This window comes from Corythoichthys intestinalis, chromosome 4 (assembly GCF_030265065.1).
Source record: "Corythoichthys intestinalis isolate RoL2023-P3 chromosome 4, ASM3026506v1, whole genome shotgun sequence".
NCBI classification, from domain to species: Eukaryota; Metazoa; Chordata; class Actinopteri; order Syngnathiformes; family Syngnathidae; genus Corythoichthys; species Corythoichthys intestinalis.
Window position 1 is genome coordinate 44,176,118 of NC_080398.1, and position 12,242 is coordinate 44,188,359.

A 12,242-nucleotide genomic window follows, 5' to 3' on the forward strand; every position below is an offset into this window, starting at 1 on the left:
TTCCCTTCATCGTGTGGACTGACCACAAGAACCTGGAGTACATCCGTAAAGCCAAAAGACTCAATCCCAGGCAGGCCAGGTGGTCATTGTTTTTTAGCCGTTTCAACTTTGTTCTGTCTTACAGACCCGGCTCCAAGAATGGGAAGCCGGATGCCCTCTCACGCCTCCATGACCCGACATCCCATCCTTCCACCTTCCCGTGTGGTTGGAGTGGTGTCTTGGCCTATAGAAGACCAGGTAAAACGCGAACTCGATGCGAACCCAGTACCCAGGGGCAGCCCCCCTGGACAACTGTATGTACCCAATGGTATGAGGTCGCAGGTCATTCATTGGGCTCACACCTCGTGGCTTATTTGTCATCCTGGTTCCCAAAGAACTGCTTATGTTCTGGAGCAGTGTTTTTGTTGGCCTGACCTGCGGCATGACGTCAAGGAGTATGTGGCAGCCTATACAGTGTGTGCTTGCAACAAGATGTCGACAAAGCGCCCCTACGTACTACTCCAACCGCTCCCAGTGCCTAGCAAGCCATGGTCACATATTTCTGTTGACTTTGTCACAGGTTTGCCACCCTCTAAGGGGAATACAGCGATCATGACTATAGTAGACCGGTTTTCAAAAATGGTCCATTTTGTGCCCTTATCCAAGTTACCATCGGCCAAAGAGACTGCTCAGGTGATACTCAGTCAAGTGGTGCTGATCCATAGAATCCCAACAGACATCGAATCGGACAGAGGCCCCCAGTTTACATCAAAGTTCTGGAAGGAGTTCTGTTCCCTCCTGGGGGCCTCGGTCAGCCTAACATCTGGCTACCAAATGGTCAAACTGAACAAACCAACCAGGACCTGGAAACCGGCCTCCGCTGCCTGGTGTCACAGAACCCCACCTCACCTGGAGTGAACACTTGTTGTGGGTGGAGTATGCCCACAATTCTCTGCCTACTGCTGCCCTGGCCTTTCCCATTTCCACTGCGCCCTAGGCTTCCAGCCTCCCACATTCCCCAGCTGTGAGGGGGAGGTGCGGGTGCCATCGGCGCATGCTATGGTTAAGAGATGCCGGCGGGTGTGGGCAGCTGTGTCCAAGATCTTGCTGCGGGGGGTCACCCACATGAAGGCTGCAGTGGATCGCCGGCGGCGTCTGGCACCGGGATACAAACCTGGGCAGCGTGTATGGCTCTCCACCAAGGATCTACCATTGAGAGTAGATTCAAAAAAGCTTGCACCGAGGTTAGTGGGACCCTTTCCCATTTCAAAGGTCATTAATCCTGTCTCTGTCTGCCTCCGCCTGCCCAGGTCTCTCCGTGTTCACCTGACCTTCCACGTTAGCCGACTCAAGCCCGTGTCTGAGAGCTCCTTGGTGCCGCCTGTCGCCCCTCCTCCACTGCCAAAGATGGTGGATGGCGGTCCGGTCTACACCGTCAGAAACCTCATGGCTGCCCGGAACCGCGGCAGGGGCCGCCAGTTCTTGGTGGACTGGGAAGGGATATGGGCCTGAGGAGAGATCGTGGGAGCCGGCCAACAACATCGTCGACAAGACCCTCATTGAAGATTTAGACCGTGCTGCTTCTTCTCGGCATGGTCCGTCAGGAGCCGGACCTGGGGGGGGGGGGGGGGGGGGTACTGTTACAAGGCCCGTCAGCGGCACTGATTTAGTCATTTCATATCCTGTTTTATTTTGGTAGGGTACTCTCTTCACTTCAGTCAGCTTTGTCATCATCCCGTAATCACCTGAGTGCCTGCACCTGTTTCCCATTAGATGCACTCCTTAAATACCCCTCTTGTCTGTTGTCATTTGCCAGTGTGTTTTCAGTGTTTAGAGATCATTTGGAAACTGCGCCACAGCCAACCTTGAAGTTAAGTTTTTTGCCTTGCTATGTTTTTGCCTTTGACTGTTTGTGTTGGAACTTTGAATTTTGTCATCACGTTTCTTTTTCTGAAATAAATGTTTATTGGACAGTGTTAATCTCTCGTCTTGTGCATTTGAGTCCAGCTGTGTGTGCCCCATTCCCTGACAAGCAGATTGTCAGTGAATTGTGGGGTGAAATACAGTACCTACTTGTGCAGGCCTGGTCAAAAACTACAGGAAACGTTTGACCTCCTTCATTTGCAATGTAGAATACAGTACATTACGAAGTATTGAGATGAACTTTAGAAATTTTCTAGTTTTTATTTTTACATTCTGTCTCTCACAGATGAATTGAACCCATGGTGAAAATTTCAGACCTCTCAGAGTTTTTGCCATCCATATACATAGACATAGAATTTTGGATCATGTAGGCCACAACATTTGTTATACAAGGGCAGCTTACATGACCACAAATATGGACCTCATGTTTCAGTTATAATTATACAAATTAATTTTTTTCATTATTATTTTATATGTTATGAATTAATACAGCGATGAATTAAGAAAATAATAATAAACACAAAATTTATCAAATTAACCCTTTAACGACGGATGTGTCGCCAGTGACACATTTCCGCATGCGTACTTTGAGCCACCGTAACTCCTAAACGGTTTGTGCTATCGAAAAAAAATCAACGGATCCTGAAAGCTGAGAAGTTGAGCTTGACAGCCAAATGGGTGTCATTGCTGTGATCTCACTCTCCTACCAACAGGAAACCAGCGAATCTGCTCCTTTATTCTCTGACGTGCTGGCATTGGCGCATTTATGCATGCGACCCTTTAAACTACCGCAATAGACACACAGAAGAAGAAGTCAGGAGAGGGGAAGAAAAAAAAACCCGGTGAAGAACGACTCTTTTAATATTTATTTATTTTTTTTATTTTTTTCGCGAGAAAATGCCTGCAAGACTGTCATCGAGAACAACTAAACCTCCACAGAGGTTTAGCGGAGAGTTTGGGAGCGATGGCGCAATGGGAGGAGCAACTTTTGATGAAATGAATGAATAAATTTATTGTCATCATCATCATCAAATCATCAAAATCAAATCATTATGAAATCGTTAACAGTTTCAGAGTGTGGAACATTTTTCAGAGTTTGGAATTTTGTTAACCCAAAAGACGAGGATGAAGACAGACAAGGAAGACGGGAAAAGCAAATGCTTATCGGAAACCCGTCCCCCTAAAAAAAGGTATCAATTGTTTCTCTGTGGTTGAACCTCTTTCTGTACATTTCTCAAGCTCATTTTTCCTTTGTTGACGGTACTTTATGTGTAAAACTGTTTGTTGTGTGTTGACTCACTGTACAATATATACAGAGTGTAAATGCACAAATGTGGGCATGGCAATCTACTATGTAGGATGTGTGCTTCGTTGACATAGCAACCATATTTGAACAGAGTAACATTGTCAAGGTCTTGTTTCAAAGTATACTAGTATATAAAATGATTATGTTCATGTATGTGCAGTAATCTATACATTGTTGGTACTATACAGCGTTTGTGACTACTACTACTCTGCTACAGTTTGTGTTGTGATGAGGAACAGCTATAGCATGTGTGTGCTATGTAATGACGATAAAATAAGTACTTGTCTTCTTCCTCAAGTGACCTATGTCCTGGCGAGGGCTGTGGAGATGCTGGAGCTAGAGATTCTAGTGTGGTCATATATCGTGATCGCAGAGCCAGCATAGGGCATCATGGCTGCATCTCTGTCATCGGAGCACTGCCTGGATGTGTGAGACATGCAATGTGGGCCTGTGTCCCCAGCCAGAGAGGACCTGCTCCTGCTAGTTCCACCAAGGCCTTTGAGGAATCAAATACTAAAAAATATGGGATTTTTCGTTATTGAACTGTAGGGTATATAGTTTACATTTTATGGCCTGTTTTGCACATTTAGAGGAAAAGTATCCAATGAAGTTTAGTGTAAATAGTTCTCATGGACCTAACCTGTTTTGACCATAGTATGTAGAAAGGACAATAACACCAATGACCACACATGCTGTTTTTGTTGAATTTGTTGAATCAAAAATATAAAACTATTCAGTCTCATTTTTTCTGTTGAATGTTTATCCTAACAAGTTTAAGAAATATTATAATGCTTTAAAATGCTTTGTCGAGCATGTATGGTTGTCAATGGGACATGAATATTACAAATTTTGACTCTTTTTTTTGGGGGGGGGGGGGGGGGGGGGACTTTTTGGGTCAAAAATGTTAATTATAATTGGTCAGTGAAGAAAACAACAGTTTGGACATGAAGGTTATGGTGTCCTGAAAAAAAGGGGACCCAACCTGGCCATTGTGAAAAGTTTTTTCTTTGAAATAATAAGGAACATCAAAGGCATGCAAATTCGGCCAAAATAGGCTGAAGTGTTAAAGGGTTAACATGAGTAAAAACAGAACTAAGCTCTGGTTATGGCCCTCAATAACACTTTTAAAGTTGTTGTAGGATTTAACTCATTACCTCCCATTAACAATGATGGACATTAAATCCATTTAAACTGGGAGGACTGGCTGTAAAATTTCATGTTAAATTGCAAATCGCTGCCAGCCTCTCCTATTCAAAATGGATTGGACATCTCGTGCCATCAATGACAGCCAGTGAGTTAAATGAGTGACATAAAAGAGTTACGCAAGGAAAAGATTGATTCTCAGCACATTCGTATTTTGTTCACCTTTGTTCTTTTACTTTATGGTATGATGCCGCTGTGATGCCGCAACCTGAACCCGAATGGATTTGCCGGTCACAAGCAGACATTGTTGGCTGTCGAGAGTAGCAATTAGTGTTGCTGCAAGAGGCACTTGAACAACTTGCAGACACACAATCACATCTCTATTTATGATGGGCCTTCTTTCATCGTCAAGAGAGGAGGACTGGGATCAAATAATAAAACAAATAACAAATTGTGGATTATGCAAGTAGTGGTTTGTCTGTGGTGAAAATATCTCCGCTGTGGGAGTGAACAACATATGCTAGAAGTAGTACGGCATGGATGACACTGAAAGCGAGGAGAAGAAGCAAGAGGTTTCAGCTGGAGGGGACTGTGGGGGATAGCACATTGCCCTGAGGATGTCTTAGGATGTACAATGCAAGTGTGTAACTGTGTGTGTGCGCCTGCCTGAGGTAAAGCAGTGGCTGTTGAAGCTGATTTGTTCTGATGGACTCAAACACAGACACAGACTCTGCCTGTGACTCACAGACGAGACGCAAGTATCCCTTAGAGGACAGCCCGGGGCATGCATACACACACATGCACACGCATGCTTGCCAGGTTAGATATCTGCCTGCTCATGGATTTTGTTCTAGCAATGATGTGAGAGGAGCGTCGTCGGGATGTTTGACTTCAGCTCTTCAGTGAGCACAATTCTCTTGAAATGACCCATTGTGTCTTAAGTTCCCCTCCCTTTGGTGAATTTCTCTGTGAAAATGGAATTTGGTTCAAACTGGGTTACTTTCTCACATTTTGTTCTGTGGGACAGTGGCATAAATGTATGAAAGCACAATGTCCAGTTGTGTTGTTGCCTATAGTTTTGAGTCATGAATGGTGCTTATTGAGCGAGTTGGGTGCATGGATGCCTCCTCTCAGGGCAACAGAAGTTTCCCAAAGCCACTTGAGGGTGTGCACACAATAAAGACATGATGAAGCGAGATGAGGATGCCAGAGCCCTCCAGTTATTGCCCCGAGTCCAATTCTTTGCTGCATTCCCTCCCTGACTAAATGCTCGTAATCGGACATTAACAACGCGAGCGAAACACTTGAGTCGTCGTTTTGTTGTGTTGCCGGAAACATGCAGAAAAGGCGATAAACGCACGCACTCACGCTCACAGCAAGATGGAGACACGCAATTTTACAGACTCACATTAAGGCGCACAAAGCGCCATTGGCTTAATATGAGCCACGTGTGACGTCAACCGTATGCTCGTTATAATAGTGCTGGGAGCATTGAAGTGACAGATATCACACACAGGCAAACACAATGAATTATCATTGAGTCATTTGAGATCAAACCATTAAACACAATTGAATGCTCCTTTGGTGAGATTGTAATGCAGTTGGGTCATGTGTTTTGCTCAAAGTGAGTTCTAATTTCTGGTGACTTAAAAGTACTGTACATAGAAAACAAAACAGAACGGGATGGATTGATAAAGAATGTGGCATCCAAGTTTCACCAGAAAGATTTAAAGGTTAACATCATAATGTACAGTGGGGCAAATAAGTATTTAGTCAACCACTAATTGTGCAAGTTCTTCCACTTGAAAATATTAGAGAAGCCTGTAATTGTCAACATGGGTAAACCTCAAACATGAGAGACAGAATGTGGAGAAAAAAAAACTGAAAATCACATTATATGATTTTTAAAGAATTTATTTGCAAATCATAGTGGAACATAAGTACTTGGTCAATACCAATAGTTCATCTCAATACTTTGTTATGTACCCTTTGTTGGCAATAACGGAGGCCAAACATTTTCTGTAACTCTTCACAAGCTTTTCACGCACTGTTGCCGATATTTTGGCCCATTCCTCCTTGCAGATCTCCTCCAGAGCAGTGATGTTTTGGGGCTGTTGTTGGGCAACACGGACTTTCAACTCACTCCTCACCCCGCGTCAAAGTTATAACAAGAACGGGGAGCAAAAATCCCAGAACCACACGGGGGGACCTAGAGAATGACCTACAGAGAGCTGGGACCACAGTAACAAAGGCTACTATCAGTAACACAATGCGCCGCCAGGGACTCAAATCCTGCACTGCCAGACGTGTCCCCTTGCTAAAGAAAGTACAGGTCCAGGCCCGTCTGCAGTTCGCTAGAGAGAATTTGGATGATCCAGAAGAGGACTGGGTGAATGTGTTATGGTCAGATGAAACCAAAATAGAACTTTTTGGTAGAAACACAGGTTCTCGTGTTTGGAGGAAAAAGAATACTGAATTGCACCATACCCACTGTGAAGAATGGGGGTGGAAACATCATGTTTTGTGGCTGTTTTTCTGCAAAGGGACCAGTACGACTGATCTGTGTAAAGGAAAGAATGAATGGGGCCATGTATCGAGATATTTTGAGTGAAAATCTCCTTCCATCAGCAAGGGCATTGAAGATGAGTCGTGGCTGGGGCTTTCAGCATAACAATGATCAGTTGTCATCAAGGGGAATAAATGTTTAATTTTAATGATTTTGGCTTGTCCATCACCTCTGCTAAATACAGTGCAACTAATAAGTGGTCCAGTTACACTAAATCCATTTTTATTTATATGTTATACCTGTCCATGGACTGTCAATGGATTCTGAAAAAGTGGATAGTTGCTAATGATGCAACGATACAGTTAGATTTTCGATACGAGGGACATGATTTTCGATTCAATCCAATACATTTAATGCTCTGAAACAAAAAATACAAGTGTTATTTATTTATTTATTTTTAATGTTTTTTTTTTAATTTTGCTAACAAGCAAAAATAACAGTGCCATCATATAAACATGCATTTCAGTGCATAATATTTATGTGCTTACTTCTGACTGATCTGAAGACATTTTGTATAAAAGTGCTGAGAACAATCTTAACTGTTTGTAAAGTGAGGCGGAGCACACTGTGGATTGCTATCCAGCTATCTTAGCAGCTAGGTTTACCACATGAGCAAAATATCCTATTTGTGGTCCGAGTCCATCTGTGTCACGTACTGAATTACCATTATTTGCAGCATTATCACTGGTATGGATTGATGTGGCCTGCTTAACTTCCATTCATTCATGGCGCTTTTTAATTCATCAATGTAGTGTATGGACTACGTGTCCCATGATCACTCTGGGCTCACGCAGCCAATGGCATGGAATCTAACGTAGCACATCAAGGTTGCTATTTGATGATATCTAGTGTGTGTGCTAGTGTTGTCGGAGCACTAAAAAAGTTAACAAATGCCACAGAAGTCATGTCTGCTCATTACTGCACAACACCAGCATATGACAATCGACGTTCATAAACAGGACGAGTTTGAAGTACAGTGCTCTTAATATTGCCACTCATTGTACAGCGGATCTGTATGACCTTATAGCCGCCTCCTTAAGCTTTTGTCTTTCCTCGCTAGCAATGATCCTCGTGTGCCATAAACAAAAGCATCTCCCGCCCAGTTTGGGGGAGGATGGGAGGAGCTCTTTCTTTCTTTTTTTCAAGGCAAAGTGGACAGCTTGGCCTGCGCGCCAGACATTTCAGTGGGAGCAAAAAAAAAAAAAAAAAGTTCGGAAAATACATTTTTGGTAGCTTTTTATTTGGACCGAATGTTTTTGCTTATTGAATCGAAGAGGGCGTATCGAACGGTTCAATATAAAACTGAGTATTGTTGCATCCTTAATAGTTGCTTATTTTAACCAGTACACAGTAAGCTGCCAATTACCGTATTTTTCGGACTATAAGTGGCACCGGAGTATAAGTCGACCCAGCCCAAAAATGCGTAATGAAGAGGAAAAAAAAAACATGTCACATTTTTGGGGGAAATTTACTTGATCAAATCCAACAAATAGAACAGATATGTCATCTTGAAAGGCAATTTCAAATAAAAATACAATAGAGAACTACATGCTGTATAAGTGTAAACTATGATAATGTTATATGATGCATGAACAACGAAATGCGAACATGGGCGGTATGTTAACGTAACACAGCTATTAAGTTATTCAGATAACTATAGTATAAAGAACATGATAACAAGTTTACCAAACCATCAGTGTGGTGTGGTGTGGTGTGGTGTTATACTTATATAGCGCTTTTCCACCTTTGAAGGCGCTCAAAGCGCTTTACACTATCTCGCCATCCACCTACTGGTGACGCAGCACCAGGAGCAACGTGGGGTTCAGTGTCTTGCTCAAGGACACTTAGACGAGTTCATCAGTCACTCCAAAACACCAAAATAACATGTGAAATTATATCATAATTTGTTAATAATTTCACACATAAGTCGCTCCAGAGTATAAGTCGCATCCTCAGCCAAACTATGAAAAAAAACTGCGACTTAAAAGTCCGAAAAATACGGTAAATCAAGTTGTAAAGGAATACAATACATTCATTAAATGCTAACGTTAGCCAAAAAGGTCCACCCTGTCAGTGTATTTAGTACACTGTGTGCTTTCAAGGTTGTGTTTTTTAGTGTGGGAACATGACTACATGTATTTCTAATATGAATATGAAGTTAAATGGAAAATCAGATTTTTTGGGGGGGTGGGGTGGTAGAGGATGGATTAATAGCTAGTGATGTGACTATTTATTTGATATCCTTTCAGGCTTTGCAGAAGTCTGGGAAGTGGTTCAGCAACTCATAAGTGAATGTGCCCATTGTCCTTCATGGGTCACAGTAGGTGAGAAATGTGAACTGGTGACAGCGGGAGGATTCTTTCCATTGCTTTATGGAAGTGGAACATTGATTTGGTTAGTTCTTTCCCGGAGAGAACAAAAAATGTTTGGGATCAGGAGGAAATTACATACAAAGCAACAAAGGCTTAAGAGCTTGGTTGTCTTTCCACAAGAGGGAGAAACATGTGTTATGGTTTTAAACAAACCATAAGGGGACTAATGGAGTGCTTATTTGCTAACATACAGTGCAGACGTATTGTCAGCATTTGGTGGTCAAAGTGATGATGAAAATGCTCACCACTAATCTCTCATGTGTATTTAAGGTCGGTAATGTAAATTACTGTACATTATTTTTGGCAGATTTTCATGTTATATTAAAATCAACCTTGTTTCCCTGATGAAAGTGACCTGAGCCTATCCTCTTAGCTGCAAGTCCAACACAGCATTATTTTGTAAATCTGAACATTTTGGAATTCGAGTTTCCAGAACAAGGGTGTTTAAACCAGGCCTCAAGGAGCGCTATGGGTGCAGGTTTTTATATCCTACCGATCCAGCACAGACAGTTTGACCAACAAGGTTTCTACTAAAGGAATCAGCACCTGACCACAACCAACTCATTACAATTCTAAGACATCAGACTGGTTGGAATGAAACCCTGCACCTACTGTGGTCCATTGTGGAATAGTTTGGACAACCCAGTTCTAGAACCTGAACAAGCATTTCTGGGTTAAATGCTCATGTATGTTTTTTCTTAGAGGTTACATCTGCAACGTCGGGATGGTGTTCAGTGGTAATCCAAATTTTGAATCACAGCGGTACAGTGGCTTGTGGTCAGCCATTCATGAAAAGTAGTCACAGAACCCCACACAATGCGCCACAGTTAAGTTGGGTTTTGTCTGTCAGTTGGTGTGTGCCAGGCCTTTGGGATTCTGAAGTATATATATTAAAATATCGAAATGGTGGTATATCGTGATACTTTGTATCCCAAAAGGTTATCGATATGTGCCTGCCAAGAATCGAGATATCGTTTTAAAAAGGCGTCAATATGTAAAAAAATAAATAAAATGAAACAACAAGATGCTACCAAAATCTTCCAACATAAAAGTGTCAGTTAACTATAAGGCTGCATTGACGGTGCTCGACGCCCAACCCATTTAGACTGGGAACGTTCGTTCATTCGAAACCAGAGCATTCACAGTCATTCTGTCCGATTTTCAGGGCATTTACAGGTTATTTCCTGTTGAGTTTGAGTAACTGCCTGTTTATTTGGGTGATTCCCAGTTCACTTCCTGTTCTATAACTCAAAATAAACAGGAAGTGACCCATAAAATACCCCAAAATCAACAGGAAGTAACTGAAAATCAACAGGTAAATGACCTTAAATGGCCCAAAATGACCTCATTGCCTGGCATTGGCTGCCACTGACGGCCATAGACGTTCAATCCGTTTGAAATGGGAGGGATGGCAGCGAATGAACGAATGTTCATTCGCTGCCACCCTCCATTTCAAATGGATTGGACGTCTACTAGTGATAAACTCATTCCAATTCACAGCAGAAGCTTGTTTTTCTGTTCATTAGTTGTTTGTAGGATATCCTCGATTTCCTGACCAATGTATCGATAATCGTTGTATTACCATATCGTCAGATCATTGTTATCATGAGCTATGTATCGCAAATTGTATCGTATCGTGAGGTACCAAGAGGTTCCCACTCCTAATATATATATATTGCTGTACATACAGTATATATATTTATTTATAAATATATTTGTACAGTATACACACACACAGTGGTACCTCCACATACGAAGTTAAGTTGTTCCAGAACCTTGTTTGAAAGTCGAAATGGTCATATGTCGAGCAGGATTTTCCCATATGAATATATTATAATTCCATTAATTCATTCCACAGCCCAAAAACCTACACAAAATCCTTAATAAATACTAGTAAATGCTAGTACTATTACACATAGCAAAACACATAAATTATTAATAAAAACTGGAATAATAAAATAATATAAATAAATAATAATAATAATAATTTCTGTTATAATTAGGGCTGTCAAATGATTAAAATTTTTAATCGAGTTAATTACAGCTTAAAAATTAATTAATCGTAATTAATCGCAATTCAAGCCATCTATAAAATATGACATTTTTCAGTAAATTATTGTTATAATAAGACACAAGACGGGTATATACATTCAACATACGGTACATAAGTACTGTATTTGTTTATTATAACAAGAAATCAACAAGATGGCATTAACATTATTAACATTCTGTTAAAGCGATCCACAGATAGAAAGACTTGTTGTTCTTAAAAGATAAATGTTAGTACAAGTTATAGAAATTTCATATTAAAACCCCACTTAATGTTTTCGTTTTAATAAAATTTGTAAAATTTTCAATCAAAAAATGAACTTGTAGCTCGCCATTGTTGATGTCAACAATTACACAATGCTCATGGTGCTGAAACCCATAAAATCAGTCGCACCCAAGCGCCAGCAGAGGGCGACAAAACACCAAAAAACACAAGTAACAAGTGGACATTACACTGTGCTGTAATTTTAATCTGTTTGTGCGGGTCATGTGCGTTAAATGCGTCAAATATTTTAACGTGATTAATTTAAAAAATTTAATTACCGCCCGTTAAAGCGATCATTTTGACAGTCCTAGTAATAATGTAACTAATCGGGTTCTAATGTGGCAGACGTTTTTAGCTTTACCTGAACACACTGCGTGGCTGACGTGACATTGAGATAGACAGTGCGGTTCTATTTGACTTCCTCTGTTAATGTTTAGTTGTTACCGTCAACTGGAGCGGACAGTAGGTGTGAAATATAGTGGGGCTGATGTGATGAAGGTTGGATACCAGTGCAGATAGTCCGGTTAGAACTATAATTATGCCTGTCCGAATTAATGGGACCAAAAAACTTGCTCTTCCTCAACAATGCTTTATTTCTCTTCTTTCTATTGTTAACGTGGGTCTTAACTTTCGTTAGGT